The sequence below is a fragment of the Bos indicus x Bos taurus genome, chromosome 15 (genome assembly GCF_003369695.1).
Source record: "Bos indicus x Bos taurus breed Angus x Brahman F1 hybrid chromosome 15, Bos_hybrid_MaternalHap_v2.0, whole genome shotgun sequence".
Taxonomy (NCBI): Eukaryota; Metazoa; Chordata; class Mammalia; order Artiodactyla; family Bovidae; genus Bos; species Bos indicus x Bos taurus.
In genome coordinates this window covers 53937585-53955389 of record NC_040090.1, presented here as the reverse complement: position 1 = coordinate 53955389, position 17805 = coordinate 53937585, and positions in this window count along the sequence as shown.

Genomic DNA, 17805 nt, shown 5'->3' with positions numbered 1-17805 from the left:
CTACACAATGCTCCATGCCTTTATGGGGGTCAGGCCTTTATGGGGGAAAGAAAGGAAGTCAGTGACCCCCATGCTTCCTGCATATCAGGGCAAAGGTTCTTAAAAGGGAGCCAGCAGATGAGGAGGGTGGACATGGGGAACATACACTGGCCTGAGCTTGTCTGGGCTCCACCTTCCTGCCAGAACCCCCAGGGAGTCTGGCTCTCTGCTCAGGCCTACAGACTGTCACCTCAGGCGGACTCCTCTAGGCCTGGGTCCTGTGGGTCAACCCTCCAGCCCTGGGGGCTCAGTGCTGATCCTTGGATGGAGCTCAAGACCCTTCACAGTCAGCTCCTCCGTTTCCGGTCACTCCTCTGTACCCATGCCCACGTGCTCTGTCTTTTCACCATACCTCCCTGGCTTAGGATGTAGTGCTAAAACCCCCAGCAAAACGTGAAGTAACAACCACCAAAAAACCCAAACAAAAAAGAGCTTGGAAACTGGACAGCTACATGGGACCCTGGGAGGGGCTGCTCCCAGATATGTGACTTGGGGAGGGTTATGCCCAACTGTCTTCTCTTTATTTTGGATAGTTGGCTCTGTTTTTTTTTTTTTTTCCTTTTCCCAGATTTTCTCAACTGTGTTGGCTTGATCTCCTATCTCCAAGGGAGGGTACCTGACCCAGACCTAGCCAATGAGAGCTTATATCATCCCTGCAATAGAGATTGGTCCAGAGTTGGGGAAGTCAGTTTTAGGATGTTTGTTGGAAATTTCTGAGAAGGGGCTCTTTCCCTTGGTATGGCTAAGCTGATTGAAGTGTGTCTGAAGTTGTCTGTCTCGGCTTGGGGAGACTGACTCTTCCTCAAAATAAACACAGGTTTATTTTATTATAAAAACAGAGGTTATTTTATCTCCCCAAAAACCAACACAGGTGAGCAGAACAAAATGATAGAGGAAACAGATACTCAATAACCTTGATTAATGGTGCCTGGATACAGCCATGCCTGAAATCCTGAGGCCATATCTATTCTTGAACAGTTAAGTTATGTGAGCCATTTGCTTTTCTTTCTTGTTTGCTGAATGCAGTTTGACTTGGGTTTCTGTCCTTTGCAAAGTAGGGAGTTGACCAATGCAGAGAAATGACATAACCTTTCTGAACATGGTTCCTCATCAGTAAATTTATTTCTCTTACAAATACTGATGGAATTGGTACTGAATGGCAACCCTCAGCTAAGATAGGGAGCAGCAATTATCAAAGACCTTGCCATTGTTAGCTCACTGACCCTTCTAAGAACTCTGTGAGGACGTTTAGGACTGTAGAGATTATACTTCATTTTCTGAGGTAGACTCTCATAACCAGGAATGTTACAGGTGCCAGAGAGCTTCTGTTTGCTCCATCTTGGGTCACTTTCCACCGTCTGCCCCAGGGAGGCTGGCCCTGTTCCTCTGGAATCCCCTCGGTTCTGTCATGGAGTCCCGAGCAGTTCATCTAAGGGACCAGGGGGAAGTTCAAGATCTCTGTTCTCCTTTCTCTCCCACAGGGTGGCCTTGGGCTGGCCCTGACCCTTGACCAAAGGTATGAGCTCCCAACCTGTTCCAGAAACCACTCCCTCCCTTTGAGCCTCAAGGTGGTAACAGCTCTGCTTCCCCTATGCATTGCCAATGCACTTATAAAACGTCCCTTATTAAGTCTTTAATTTACCCTAATTTTTGTGGCCATTGGTTTCCCATGGAGACTGATATTGGTTCATCCAACCACATCAAGTATTTGGGTTTTTTAAAAATTTATTTAAAAAATTATTTGTTTATTTATTTGACTGAACCAAAGTCTTGCAGCATACAGGATCTTCAGTCTTCATTGTAGCATGGAGGATTTTTTTGAGTTTCATGTTTTGATGAAAGTTTTACTTTCGTTTCACATTCAAAGGATTTGTTAATGAAAAAAACCACTGATGACAATTTCAATTTTTTTAAAGAAGATTATTTAACTTAATTTTAGAAAGAAAATGAAAGTAGCTCAGTCGTGTCTGACTCTTTGCGACCCCATGAACTATATTTTTTTTGCCAAAATACTGGATTGGGTAGCCTTTCCCTTCTCTGGGGGATTTTCCCAACCTAGGGATCAAACCCAGGTCTCCTTCATTGCAGGCGGATTCTTTACCAGCTGAGCCACAAGGGAAGCCCTTAATTTTTAACACACAGTCACTAAAAGAAAAGGAATAGAAACAATAGAGAAAAGTAAAAACACATACATCACCATGTGGGCCAATCAACATCCAGACTTAGTGCTGGGAACTCCCGAGTAACAGCGACCTGGAGTCCCAGCTGGGAAAAGGTCCTAGGCAGTGTCCACCCCGTGAGTGGGACTTCTAATTGCAGTTTTGGGGGCTCCCGCTTATAATCTCAGGCTGCAAAACGATATCGTCATCAGTTTGTGTGCAAAAAATGCAGCCCTAGTTTTACTTTAAAATTTTTACAATGCTGTTTTATCTTGTGAGTCATAGGATTTTGTTAAACCCTGGGGCAGTTGGCCAGACCTGCACGTACTCAAGAATTCCAAGACCGAGTCCTTTTCTTATACGAAGTGCTGCCTGATTTGCTGTGCTTGCAGGCAGGCATGGGACTGGGCAGTGTCCAGGTAGGTCAGAGAGAGGGTCAGAGGGCTGCTTTCATGCTTCTGAAACCTGAACAAGATTCCTTCTATTTTAATTTCCCTAACACTGTTGCATGTGAGATCTAGTTCCCTGACTAGGGATTGAACCCAAGCCCCCTGCATTGGGAGCTCAGAGCCATAGCCACTGGACCACAAGGGAAGTCCTGACATCAGCTATTTAAATTCAGATATGAATGTGCTATATCCTGTGCCTTTTGTATTATCCCACTGTCCTGGGACCGCACACCGTTCCTTTTCTTCCAGGGCCCGGTTGAGCCACATTTTCTCCATGAAACTTTCCCAAATCCCTCCCCTCCCATCTCCCATTCCCCTGTGCACACGATGTCAGAGCCTGCTGGATCTCTGTCTCCCCTCCTCCAAGGGCACAGGGACTGTGAATTACTCTACTTATCTCTCCAGTGCCTGCCACCCTTTAGCTGCTCCGTCCCAGTCCGGGACCTGGTATATAGTAGATACTCAACAACTGTTAGTTGAATTCAGTGACAGATTCTAGAGTGGCTCCTAGGATGTGGCCACAGGAGTCTTTGCACCATCTTTGGCCTCTGTAGCTGGTTGGGGAAAAACCTCCTCATTCTTAGAGACTCAGCTTGGGCATCACCTCTTGCAGGAAGTCTTTTCTTGCCCAGCAGTCCAGCTCCTGAGCTGCTTGAATGGTCCTCCAGCAGCTCTGACCCAGCTCTCCCTGTTTGGTCAGGAGGCCTCAGAGCAGGACTAACTGCTGTGACCAAACACTATGCTTGATACAGGCTGGATAGATGGCCACAAAGTGGATGGCAGTGACCATTTCTTTCATTTAAAAATATCTCTTCTTTGGGCTATGTGTCAATCCCGCCTGGACACAGTAGGGGGTAGAACCAGTCTGGGTTCACTGGGAAGTGGTCAGATAAGATCGTGTTGCCTGTGAGGGTGGGGAATATTTTCCCTAAAAGGGGGAAGACACCATTGCTGTTGCTAGTTGACTTAAAAAAATGCACAGCACAAGAGTTATGAATCAAGTTTTATTTGGGGCAAAATGAGGACTATAGCCTGGGACACAGCGCCTCAGATATCTCCGAGAAACAGCTCCAAAGAGGCGGGGAGGGGGGGGGGGCGGGGAAGCCTATATATATGTAATTTTGTTGAAGGAGGAGTACATGCAATCAGCTGCATATTTTTTCGCAGAAGTTTTCTGCTAGTCACATGAAGGTTACTGCTAATCATGAGGAGCAGTTGTCATTATGAAGGATTTTAGTACTTTTCTAGATATGAGGAGATAAAAGAATTGGGCTCATAAAATCAGCTCCTGGAAATATCTGTCTGGAGACCTGTTCTGTCAATTTTCCCAGAGTGCTTCGTTCCTGCCCTCCACCCTGAGCTCCTTCCAAGGGGGTGTTGAAAGTTAGCAGCTGCAGCAGCTCACGATTCAATTCTCATAGAGGTAGATGGCAAGTGCTAGTTTGTAGTTGGCACTATTCATCCTGGTATATAGTATAGGAAGTATATAGAGAATAGGAGGACCCTCAGGCAAGTAACTGGAACAAAGAAGCCCCCCGATAGGCAGGAGTGACTCCTTTCCTGGATGGCAGTGACCAGCCCGAGTGTCTGGGAAGCATTCTGGACAATAGGGCTTAAAAGTGGCACCTGCTTTGTGGAGAACAGTGAGAGTCATCATTAACTATGAATGCTCATGCCTGTGCATGGGGTTTAGCTCTCACCACATCGTTGTGGGTGGGGCTTCCCTGGTGGCTCCTCTGTAAAGAATCCACCTGCAATGCAAGAGTCACAGGAGACGTGGGTTCCATCCCTGGGCCAGGAAGATCCCCTGGAGGAGGGCATGGCAACCCACTCCAGTATTCTTGCCTGGAGAATCCCATGGACAGAGGAGCCTGGTGGGCTACAGTCCATAAGGTCTTGAAGAGTCAGACATGACTGAAGTGACAAAGCATGTACGCATATCATTGCTGCTGCTGCTGCTAAGTTGCTTCAGTCGTGTCCGACTCTGTGTGACCCCATAGACGGCAGCCCACCAGGCTCCCCGGTCCCTGGGATTCTCCAGGCAAGAACACTGGAGTGGGTTGCCATTTCCTTCTCCAATGCATGAAAATGAAAAGTGAAAGTGAAGTCGCTCAGTCGTGTCCGACCCTCAGTGACTCCATGGACTGCAGCCTTCCAGGCTCCTCCGTCCATGGGATTTTCCAGGCAAGAGTACTGGAGTGGGGTGCCATTGCCTTCTCCGATGCACATCATTATGGATAGGTAATTTTATTTCCATTGTTCAGATGAAGACCTGAGATTTAGAGAGGTGAAGTAGCTTTCCAAGAGCAACTAGTTAGGAAGAGCCAGGTTTCAAATTCCAGCCTGGTTCTAAAGCTGTAACTGCAGCTGAAGTGTAGGCAGAGAGGAAGGACTAGGATGGGGGACCGTGTAGGGCCCCCACTTTGACATGAGCTGCCACACCTCATAAGTCTGACTACCTGGTTACCTGTGATCAGGTGTGTGAGTTTTTCCTGGGTTGTCCTCGCACCACTGGGGCTGTGTAACTGAGCTCTAGAGCCCTAAGGCAAGGGTCACATAGCCAGGTGGGGGCCAGGGTTACAGGTTTCATTTCTGCCCCCTCACCTTGAGCTCCTTCCAAGGGGGTGTTGAAAGTTAGCAGCTGCAGTAATACATGATTTAATTCTCATAGAGGTAGATGGCCTGGCCTGAAGTCTGAGTAGGAGTCAGCTAGAGACCTCAAGGGGAAGGTGGAACTTGGGCACAGAACTGGGGTCGCTGCTTCCCCAGAACCAGCCTGGCACAGGGTTAGCTCACACTAGGTCTTCTTATGGCTCATTTCTCCTCCCACTGGCATCCCAGCACAGGGCTGTGAAGGAAAGAAGGCTCAGAATACTTGGGCTCAGTGCGGATCTGGAAGGACCCAACTCATTGTTCTAATCATAGAACTACATCCTGGATAAGCTTCCAGGCTAGGTTTCCTTTACCAGACCCTTGGGTACCGTCACACCTCCCAACTCCATGCACTGGTGACGCTGGAGAAATGCAAACACTTGACCCGAGCTGCTGAATAAAGGCGAGTGGTCTGTCCTTTGATCCCAGACCCATGGCAAACCACACAATTACAAACCAAATGGAAATAACTTTCTGAATTATCTATTTTAGCTCCTCTGTTCCACATGGAACTCCAAGCTGGTACTGGAGGAAGTGAAAGAAACTGAAAACGTTAGCTGCTCAGTCGTGTCCAACTCTCTGCCACACCATGGACTGTGGTCCTCCAGCTTCCTCCATCCATGGGATTCCCCAGGCCAGAATACTGGAGTGGGTTGTCATCCCCTTCTCCAGGGGATCTTCCTGACCCAGGGATCAAACCTGCATCTCTTGCATTGCAGGCAGATTCTTTACAGTCTGAGCCACCAGGGAAGCTCCTGGTTCTGGAGGAGGGAAGATGAAAAAGAGAGCCCAGGACTGGCTCTGAGCTGGGTGGGACTCAAGCTGGGCCCCCACCCAACTCCCTAAGACCCCACAAGGACCCCAGTAAAATGGAAACAGCTCTCTTTCCCTCCCTCTGTCTCTCCTCTGGGTAGCCCAAGGGAGCAGCTCTGGACCCCGGTGGGTAACGCAGTATTGACAACTTGCTTTCTCTCTTCTCAGTAACCAGCTCAGTGCACAACAGATCAATTTGCAATCATAGCTGCTTTTCAGCCCCTGCACCACCATCAGTGCTAACTCAAGGGCTGGTATTGGGATGGCCACTGTCCGCTTTCCTGCCTGTCTTGCACAATACCCAGAGTTGAAGGCGGGCAGAGGTGGATTGGGAACAGGTGAGTACCTAGGACTCTCTGGTCAAACAACATGAGGTCTGTTGGGCCACACCTCCTGTGCAGGGCCCTCTCCTGGGGACAGGGTGATGGTCCAGAGGGTGAAGGAGCTTGGCTCTGCCCTAGAGGAGCACGGGGTTTGGGGACGCCAGGAAACAGACAAAAGGCTCTTATAGAGAGCATCTGAAAGGTACAGGATCTTTGTGTGGCAGGACCCCAGAGGCCATCCAGCCTGGCAGTTCTTGGCCACTGCAGCCCACAGAGGGTGTGCCTCGCGCATGCAGATCCTTCCACATCATGCTCACTCCTCTCTCCAGCCGCAGAAAGTACATCGTATGACAAGTGGTAGTGATGCTAAATAGGTACCGAAGCCTCCATCAACCTTCTGAGGTCACGCAGGTGTACTGAGCCAGAGTTTGAACCCTGATGTCTGGCTCCAGTGTCTACTCTAAGCTTTCAATAATAGACATCCAATAAATATTTGTTGAATGGAAGCCTAGGTACTTTGAAAAATGTAGATACCCCACCGTGGATCTTCTGAATCAGAATCTTAAGAGGGGTCCCTGGCATTTGAACTGTTTACAAAACGTCTGGGTTGTGCTAATGAAGCACACAGGTGCAGGAGCTGAGGGCAGAAGTGATCGCCAAGGCCACCGAGCTTAACGTTAGGATTGCAGCCTGCGCCTCCTGACACTGAGTGCTGGGTGATTACGCGAGCGATGGGGGTTCCGTGGGCTTGGGTATCCTGGAGGAAGCACACCTGAGCAGGGCTTGCAGGTAGAGAAGGGAGGGGGTCTCGTGCAGGGAAGAGGCAGGGGAGTTCCAGGCAGAGAGAAGGGCCTGAGCAAAGGCTTGACGTGGAACCAAGCACATTTCATTCTTCTTTGAAGAGAAACTGAACCCATGGAGAGGGAGATGCCCGGTACCATCCTTGGTTTGTGCTCTAGAGAGAGGCAGAGAGGTAAAGGGAAGTGGCCACCCTACAGCAAATCCAAGAAGGCTTCCTGGAAGAGAAAGAAGATGGATTTCAGGGGCTTGCTAAATAGAGGACAAGATGCTGATCAGTGGGCACAGGTGAGGTGGCTGGGTGGGAGTAGATTTGACATGAGAGCATCAGGAGTCGTCAGAACTGCTGGAGGCCTCATTCTGCCGTTTTCAGCCATTTAACCATGCCTTGCCTCAGCTTCCCCATTTTACAAATGGGGATAATAACACCAGTTCTCTTTCAGGGTGAGTAAAGAGAGGAGGAGATGGTGGCAGTGAACTGGCTTTTAAACTGGGAACTGCCACACAAACATAAGTGACTTGGGTGTGGGGTTTCACAGACCAGAGTCTGAATTCCTGCTCTGACACTTGTTAGCTGTGCAGTCCAGAGACAAGTTGCTTGAGGGTTGTCACCTGTAAAATAAGGATAATGAACCTCTGCATCGCAAGATGAATACAGGTTGCCAGCGAGAGAGCGTGTCTCTGGCACACAGTGGCTCAATAATGCTAGGGGGGTAGTGCAGCCTGGTGGAAAATGACATCCAGACCTTGCCCCTCGTCCACTCAGCAGCCTGATCTCGCCTGACCTCTGTGAGCCTCAGGCTCTGCAGGTAGGAAAGAGGAGGCGAACCTCACTGGGCAGCCGTGAGAATGGAGAACCTTGAGCAGAGGACTAGCATGGGGGAGGCGGTCAGTGATGGGACTGCCATCAGCCAGAATGACCAGGAAAAGGCAGCAGAGAATCAACAGGCCAGAGAGAAGAGAGGAGCGAGTTCGGAGGAACAGGAGGCAGGAAGAGGAATGAGAAGCCCAGGATTAGAAGTAGCAACAAGCCCTCAGCTCCTTGCTGAGGGCACTGAAGACTGCCAGGGCTGACCTTGACCCCTTGACCCCGCCACTCCTCACACCTTGGGGACCTGCTCTGGGCGCCTTCTGGTCTGGACCCAGGCTCTGGACCAGCCCCGAGGCCAGTCTCCAGTCTGCGCCACCTAGCACTGATGAATGCCTGGGTGAGGACTGCGAGGGCTGCAGCCACAATCAATACTCTAATCAACACCGCACGGAACCCGCCAGCGTTTTTCCCCCACCCCGAACTTGTGGCAAGGAGGGGAGGTTGGGAGTTGCTGAGAGGAAAGAGAGATTAACTCCAATGCTGAGAACTCAACTGGATAAATAATTGAATCAGTGGGAGAGGAGGAGGGACGGGCAGGGGAGAGAACACAGCCAAGGATGCAGAGGAGACTCTCTGCAAGGGGGTCTGGAGGCAGGGGCCATTTGGGCTTCGCAGGCCAGCGCAGGGGATTTGAGACAAGGATGCAGGCTCAAATGGCGGATGGCACCGTCATCTACTTTGCAGTCCTTCTGCCAAGACTGAGTCCCTGCTCGAGCCCTACCCTTTGACAGGACAGCTGTTATCCTCCCCAACCTCTCCCTCATCCTTCCAAGTCTTGCTCCAGACCCTGGATCTGAGGCTCCTACAAGGGCTCCAGAACCACCTTTCTTTCCACACAGCCCTGCAGGGTGAGATTAGGACCCAGCGAAGGGCGTTTGTCTGAGTCCCCTTGTGCATGTGTGTGTGTGTGTGTGTGTGTGTGTGCACGTGCGCGCGCTACTTCGCTTCAGTTGTGTCCAGCTCGTTGTGACCTTATGGACTGTAGCCTACTAGGCTCCTCTGACCATAGGATTCTCCAGGCAAGAATACTGGAGTGGATTGCCATGCCCTCCTCCAGGGGATCTTCTTGACCCAGGGATCAAGCCCGAGTCGCTTAGTCTCCTGCATTGGCAGGTGGGTTCTTTACCATTAGTGCCATCTGGGAAGCCCTTCCCTTCTGCATCAGATCTCAGTTCTTCCTCCACTCCGGAGGCCAGAGCCTCTTGTCTGGGAGCCCAGAGCTCTGTTCCAGGCCTTGCCTCGAGGGAGGGACTGGGTCATGCTGGCTCAACTGCAGCAGTGGCTTTTGTCCACCTCTGACCCAATTACTACATGCCAATTACTCTCTTGAGTGGCAGCACAGTGCTGAGTGCCCAAGAATGGGTCCAGGTCTTTGCTGCCCCTTAAGCCCCAGTGCTCTCTTGCCCATCTCAGGTTTGTGCCTCCACCGCCCGCCAGAAGGAAGCCTGGACATCTCCACCTGCCCCCAAGACAGAGCCTTGCAGGCTGGGCAGCTGAACCCCATGGGGGTCACACCAGGGAGGAGACCTGGTCACAGTTATGGCTCTGCCAGGCTTGACCTTGGTGAGTTCGTTCATTTCACTGAGCCTGCCTTCTCTCAGCTTTACAAGGGGGATGACTGTCTCTACCCTCCTGGCCCCCCTGGGGTTTCTATGGAGAGAAAATGTGATAATGCTTCCTGATGGCCTGATGGAGAGGGGCGGGATGGGGGGAGGGCTCTGCCGGGAAGTGACGAACACGGTGGATGTGGCTCCGGCTGCTGACCCCAGACCACAGGACATCCATCCGCTGACCCCACGTGGGCATGATACAGGAGCAAAACAATCAGAAACACGCGGGGAGGCTTGTGACGAGTGGGGGATCGTGGGCCCTCCATGGATGGGACCCACACTCACGGTTTGCTCCCTCTCACCCACTCTTGGGCATCAACCCCAGGTGTCTGTGCTTGAGCTCAGTGTCAGGGCTTGGGGAGAAGGAAGTGTGATCCTAAAGCCTGGCTGATCCCACCCTGGTCACATGACTTCTGCAGGGCCCTCACTTAGCAGTAGAGATTGTCCCTGGCCACTTTCCCTTATTCCCCTCCCCAGATCACCTAGAATGTCACGGCTGGGAGTGACCTTAGAGACTTCACAGTTAAAATGGCCTGAACTGACTTTTGGCCACTGCTCTTTACACAAAGACAGGTAATTAGCTGACTGGGTTCCTGGGGGCCTGAAGGCTTGCAGGGACATCCTGGGGGTGATGGGAGGGCAATGGGGGGCTGAGTGATCAAGTCTTTGCCTCCTCCTCCCCAGCTCCATCTGAGTCAGGGCTACTCCCTCCTTTTTGATCTGTATTTTATTTCTGGGTAAAATATATGAAAACAGCATTCTGCCGCAAAAACAAAACAAAACAAAAACTGTGAAAATTGCTGCCCTGGACTCCACCACATTCTTGAATCCTGAGCCTAGCCCTGTGCCCCTCAGCCTCTCCCCTGGGACTGTTCTCATCTGTCCCTGGTTTGTTCGGGCTCTTCCTCCAGACCACATTCTCCTATGCTCCCTGTATGCTTTTCTCTAAAGTCAGAGTCAACCCTCCAACTGACCAAGCCTAATGACTAGTCTCGCTAAAGAGATAATGAGAGGGCCTTCCCAGGAATTGATGAGTATTTCAACAGGAATCTTCTGGAGACAGTGCCCTAATTTGCTTTAAAGGACTTGGGGGGCATCAGGGGAGATGTTTCTGGACAAGGAGGCCTTTGGGAGCTTCTATAGGGGGGCTATACTGGAGCACATGCTTAGCCTGTGTTCCTAGTGACAGGCAGGGTGGAAGTGGAGCAGTTACAACTGCCCAACAGATACCTTATACATCAGAGGTCCTTCCACACCCTACACTCCATCTCGCATCATCTCTACAGTCATCCCATCAGATATCACCAGTCAGCATCCCCATTTTACAGATGGGGAAATGAAGGCTCAGAGGTCTGTGACCCTCCAGGGTCTCACATTCTGAAACGCTGACTCTCAACCTCCTCGAGCCATACCTACACTGCTGCAGGGCTGCCTGGGTCTGGCCTTTCTGATGTCAGATTCACACCCAGGGCTCTCTGTGGTGGGTGCTGCTGGCCCCGAGGCTGCCGCTCCCTCCTGCAGCCCACACCCTCCCTGTCCCCTCTCCGTCTCTCCCCTATGTCCTCTTCTTCCAGGGCTTGGTCGGCTGAGCCACCACATCCCTCCATCTGTTCTGTTCATCCTCACTTTGGCTGGAGGGCCTGACCTAGTTTAGGGAAGGCTGTGTGTGTGTGTGTGCATGTGTGTGTAGGCACATGCTTACATGAGAATGAGTGCACAGACAGGAGTGTGTGCACATGTGTGCATAGTGCACACATTTGCATTTCGGAGTGTGTGAAACAGGCAGCTTGTAGTGGGGTGGAAAGATGACCAGATCCCTAGGGAGTGAGGCTGGGCTGGGGCACTTCAGTGGGCTCTGCCCCACGTTCTCAAACTAGCACAGTATCTGGCAGGAATATGTGCTCAATAGACGCTCACTGAGAGGATGCATTTGTCCCCATTACACACTCTGGGAAGCAGTGTCCTGGGCAGGGCTGGGGTGGGACTTTTCCCTTCCCAGGGCATGGTCGGTTGTGTGGCAGGGGCTGTCTATGGGCAGAGTGTGCGGGGAGGGACCTCAGGCTTCCTGGCCAGTGTCTGGTGTGCAGAGCCTGTCCTGGACAGAAAAGCCCCTCCCTCTGCCCCGCCTCCTCAGGGGGCGCCGCAGTAGACACAGCCCAGGCCCTGGGCTCACACAGGCCAGGGATGGGTCCTGCACGGATCTGAACTTGTCAGTGCTGGGGGACCCTGGGTGGATTGTCTAGTCTCTCTGAACCTCACCATCCTCTTCAGTGAACAGAGGTGCCTCTTCTCTCCTGAAAGACCTCCAGGGGCTAAAAAGATGCAATGAGACCATATGGGCCTTCGTATGTGGGGACTGTTCTCTGGCCTATAAAACAGGGATATTTCCCTTGACTTGGTAGAGCTGATGTGAACACTTGCAAGATGCCTCAGGTAGTCCCTCCGCATAGTGTGTGGCACCCAGCAGGAGTGCCCCAAGAGCAGCCACTTCGGTAACTAAATGGCCAGGCACCTGCTGTGCTGGTCAACTTGGCCGAGTGCTTAGTGACCGTCGGCCAAACCCATGGCTCTCTGAGGGTCTCGTCTTCCTGGGCCTCTTTGTTCCAGGCAGTTCAGCCACCGACAGACTTCACTTAGGAGTGATATCAGCCTGCCTCTGGACAAAGTGGGCCCCAGGACTATGTCTAGGGCTGTGAGCCTGGACTGGGAGAGAGACCCTGTGACATCTAGAGGATTTGAAGTCGACTCTTGTCTCCACCTGCTCCCTGATGTGGAGGTGAGGAGCTAGAGTTCTGGGCCAGGAGGCCAGCACCCCAGTGCCTGCTGGTCTGGGAGGGACGGCAAGGTGAGGGACAGGCAGCTTGGCCTCAGTGGAGGACTGGATCCTGGGGTGGAGCCGGGCTTGTGAGTCAGGAGAGCCCAGCACCACCCCTGACCTGCACTGATGCCCACAGGCAAGGCCTGAGGTTCATCTGGGCATGGGTTTCCCCGCCTATGAACTGGCGGGATCCTGCCACTCCTCCCAGGATCCTTAAAAGGTGGATGAGACATGAGAGACGGCAGATCCCTCTCCCAATGGCAGCCGCAACCTCACTAGTCCTCTGGGCAGACTTCCAGACCTTGCCCTGACATCCTCTCACCCATGATTCTCTCCTTCACCCTGATGATGGGAAGAACAAGAGGATCAGGTGGTCCCGGGCCCCAGACCACGGCAAGTGGCTGATGGACCCTCCCAGTGCTCCCGGTGGCCGGGCGCTGGCCTCGCTAGGAGAGCACATTTCTGCTGCATTAGACCGGCCTGTGAAACGTGTGCCAATGTCCCTGACGGGAACAGAAGCCGCCAGCACATAAAACACGCAGAAGAGGAAGCACGTTTTCCTCCTGGGCCTGGTAATGGCCATTCTGTTCCGTATCACCAGCTGTCAGAGCACGGGGCCTGGATGGAGGGGACCCCGGTTCCCATCACCGCCCATGGAGGAACAGCCTGGCTTGTGGTGAATAAAACGGGGAAGTTGAAATACAGTTTAGGTGGTTTAGTTCAAGTTGGATATTAATAGCTCCAGGGACAGGCTCAGAAAGAAGGAGGGGAGGGGAAGGAGAAGGAAAAGTGAGAACTGTGAACACTATTAACATCCAATTTCCTCAGAGAATCGGATCTGGGGAGGTAGGGGGCACTGGGGCGCTGCTGACACTGCAGGTTCCTGGGAAGCGGCTCCTGCTCCAGGGAGGCGGTGGCGGGCTGGGTGGTGCTCTGGGAGGGGAGGCCTGGCAGCATGGGGACCCCCACCTTGGGCCTAGCACCTTATAGGCCTGGGCGCGTGTCTCCAGCTCAAAGCAAAGCTGCTCCTCCCACATGCAATGAATGGTGCGCTTGGCTCTCAGGGTACTCCCCCACTACCCCCCCACAGGTCCGGCAGACGTCTCTCTACTCCTCCTGCAGGAGAGGGGCAGGCTTGTGTGGACGCTATTGTGACTCGTTCATCTGCAGCTGTGTGGGCGCAGGCCGCTGACTGCTCACAGCTGCCCTGTCTGCAGAGAGGGGAGTGATCCCAGCCACTCCTCAGGACAAGCCATCAGCCGACCAATGACAGGTCAAGGTGGGGTAGAAGGCCTGAGCCCTTTGCTGGGAGTGTGGTCTCTTTCTTAACTGATTTATGTTCCAGCACAGCCCATGCATCAGGTCAAAGGTGGCCCTGCCCTGAGACCCCACCCTCCTCTTTTCATTCCCTCCACTGCTTCCCTCACTCCTCTGGCTTAGCGTGGAAAAGCGCTCCCTCAGCAAGTCAGGAGCCCAGACCTTTGCCTCCGGCTCTGCTTCTGAGGAGCCCAGACCTCAGGCAAGCTGCTGGTGTGGAGCCTGCGTGAGCCTCAGCACCCCCATCCATGAAAGGGGGGTCATGTCCGCTCATGGGGTTGCAGAGACCACCACAGGCAGTGTTGTGGGTGGACTCCTTGTCCTCTGTGAGGTACTTGGATGAGGGTCCTCGCTCTTGTCACAGACTGCCACACATTTAGTGGCTTTAAACAACACACAGTTCAGGAGGTCCTCGCAAGTCCAACATGAGTCTCGCCGGGCTGAATTCAAACTATTGGCCGGACTCTCTTCCTTTCTGGAGACTCCAGGAGGGAATGCGTTTCCTTGCCTTTCCCAGCTTTGGAGGCCACTGCCTTCCTTGTCTCTGTGGCCCCCTCTCCCCGTCTTCAAAGCCACGAAGGGCCAGTGAAGTCTTTCTCACCCTGCGTCACTCTGATTCCAGCTCTCCTGTCTCCCTTTTCATTTACAAGGACCCTCGTGATTACATTGGGCCCACCCGGATAATCCAGGATAATCTCCCCATCTCAAAATCCTTAACTTAATCACATCTGCAAAGTCCCTTTTGCCATGTAAGGGAACATATTTCACGGGTTTGGGGGATTAGAATGTGGACACCTGGGGGGCATTATTCTGTCTTCTGCAGTCCCAGTGGACCCCGCTCAACATATATTTATTTTCTCTCCTTTAGGCATGTTATCTCTTTCCTTTGAGACACTTCCTGCCTCTTTAATTTAAAGATATTGTAGGATTAGACGGCATCATCAGGGTGAGGGAGATTTGCAAATGGGGCATATGGAAGGAAAGAGTCTTATGGGCCCTTTTATCTCCCAACACGGTACCCTCTCCGGATTCCACACACTGCCGTCCTCTCCTCTCTTCAAAAGCCCTCCTCCCCATTCTCCTCTGTGAAAGTTTTCTGGAAATGCTTGCATAGGAGAAGAACCTTGACCAGTTCTTGGGAGTCGGGTGGAGATGTTGGAGCTTCTGAGGTAGTTGTGGGAGAGGGTGGGGTGAGAGGGCCATTTCTGATTAGACCCTTTTATTTCTGATAAAAGCCATTTGCCCAGAGCATGCCAGCAGGAAGGGATGGCTGTCATGGAGAGGGAGGAATTGCCGCAGTGCCTGAGATTCTGTGGGGCATGGAGGCACTTGGGATTGTGTTGCTGGCCCTGGCAGCATCAGAAGCTTGTTCTGTGGCATCTAGCCTTCAGTGGGCTTCCCTGGTGGCTCAGATGGTAAAGAATCTGCAGACATAACTGAGTGACTGACACACACACACACCTAGCCTCCCAGTATTCTTTGTACTCCTTAACTTCCAGCAAAGTTGAAAAGGTGGCCCATGTTTGTTGCTCTGAGGAGAAGAGAGGCAAGGGATTTGGGTTGGAGGAACCCTTGGGCCAGGAAGTGGGGTGGCCAGGAGAGGGGTGGGGGAGGGGGACAGCAGAAGTGAAAGCGGGGCCTCCAAGGGGGAGACAAAGCCACGCAGGGTACTATGTCCTCCCGGAAGCAGTGTCCAGTCTGAACTGAGCACCCCTACTTTTCCATTACTCCATTGCAGGGATCTGGTCGGGGTCCCTGCACCCCACTGGACTGAGAGTTCCCAGAGGATGGGGTGATGCCATTTTCTTCCTGCTTTTCAGCATCCAACATGATACTTGGCACACACGTGCTCTGTCACCACTCACCGAGGAAGGAAACTGGATCGGGGAAGGGAGGCAGTGAGTTCACAGGCCAACACCCCAACTGCTTCTGGTGAGTCTGTCTTGGAGAAGAAGCTAAGTCAAGGCCAATGCCAATAGCCTATAATCGATATCTTGTAATAAACTACAATAGAAAAGAATCTGAAAAAATAAATATTATATATACATTCACTATGTATAGGCATATAATTGAATCACTTTGCTGTATACCTGAAGTTAACACAACACTGTAGACAAAGTATACTTCAATTTAAGAAAAGAAAAAACAAGCTTAAAACAAACAACAGCAAAAAAACTAACGCAGAGTCTCCATAGCTCTCTGGGGATAGAGCTCAGCCTTCTCTATGGCCAGTTAACACACCCAAAATCAAAGGTCCGTGAAGCTTTCCCTGTGGCTTGAAAACCACTATGTGCCAAGGGAAACGGGAGATTTGAGGTCAAGACTATTAGAATTCTCTGACAGACCTTGGACAAGTCAGTTTCTTCTTCCGGACTTTCCTTTCTTTTTTTCCCCCCTCCAGCTTTGCTGAGGTATAATTGACAAAGAAACTTTTAAGATATTTAAAATGTACATCTTCCTGATATGATACACACATAGACTGTGAAAGCATTCCCCCTCCTAGTTAATTATTACATCCATCACATTCCATATTTATCTTCTTTTTGTGTATGAAGACATTTAAATTCTATTCTTTTAGCAAATTTCAATCACACAATTCAGTGTTATCAACTGTGTGTGGGTGTGTGTATGCTCAGTTTTTCAGTTGTGTCCAACTCTTTGCAACCTCATGGACTGTAGCCTGCCGGGCTCCTCTGTCCATGGAATTCTCCAGGTAAGAATACTGGAGTGGCTTGCTATTTCCTTCTCCAGGGGAGCTTCCCAACCCAGGGATGGAAACTGTATCTCCTGCATCTCCTTCACTGCAGGTGGATTCGTCATGGCTGAACCACCAGGGAAGCCCATTATCAACTATAGCCACCAAGTTATACAATAGATCTTCAGAACTTATTCATTTTATACCAAAAGTGTATACACTTTTATCAGTCTCTCCCTATTTATTCCATTCCCCAACCTTTGGCAAGCACTTTCCACTCTGTTTCTATGAATGTGACTTTTTCCCTAGCTTTTATCAAAGATTCCACATATAAGTAATAATATGCAGGATCTGTCTTTCTCTGTCTGGCTTATTTCAGTTAGCATAATGCCTTCAAGTTTCATCTATGTTGTTGCAAATGTCAAGATTTCCTTCTTTCTCATGGCTGAATGGTATTCCTTTGTATATATGTACCACATCTTCTTTATCTATTCATTTGATGATGGGCACTTAGGTTGCCTCCTTATCTTGGCTTCTCTAAATAATACTGTGATGAATGTGCATGTGTGCTCAGTTGCTTAGTCATGTCCTACTCTTTTCGATCCCACAGACTATAGCCCACTAGGCCCCTCTGTCCATGGGATTTTCTAGGCAAGAATACTGGAGTGGGGTTGTCATTTCCTCCTCCAGGGAATCTTCCCAACCCAGGGATTGAACCCAAGTCTCCTGCATCTCCTGAATTTGCAGGTGGATTCTTTACCACCACACAACTGGGGAAGTCCTATATATTGCAATGAGCGTGAGAGTGCAAATATCTCTTAGATATCTTGTTTTCATTTCATTTAGATATATACCCAGAAGTGAGATTGCTGTATTCAGCAATGGTAGTTCAACATGTCATACAGTAGTGACAGAATGTGGTCCACTGGAGAAGGGAATGGCAAACCACTTCAGTATTCTTGCCTTGAGAACCCCATGAACAGTATGAAAAGGCAAAATGATAGGATACTGAAAGAGGAACTCCCCAGATCAGTAGGTGCCCAATATGCTACTGGAGATCAGTGGAGAAATAACCCCAAAAAGAATGAAGGGATGGAGCCAAAGCAAAAACAATGCCCAGTTGTGGATGTGACTGGTGATAGAAGCAAGGTCTGATGCTGTAAAAAGCAATATTGCATAGGAACCTGGAATGTTAGGTCCTTGAATCAAGGCAAATTGAAAGTGGTCAAACAGAAGATGGCAGAGTGAACATCGACATTTT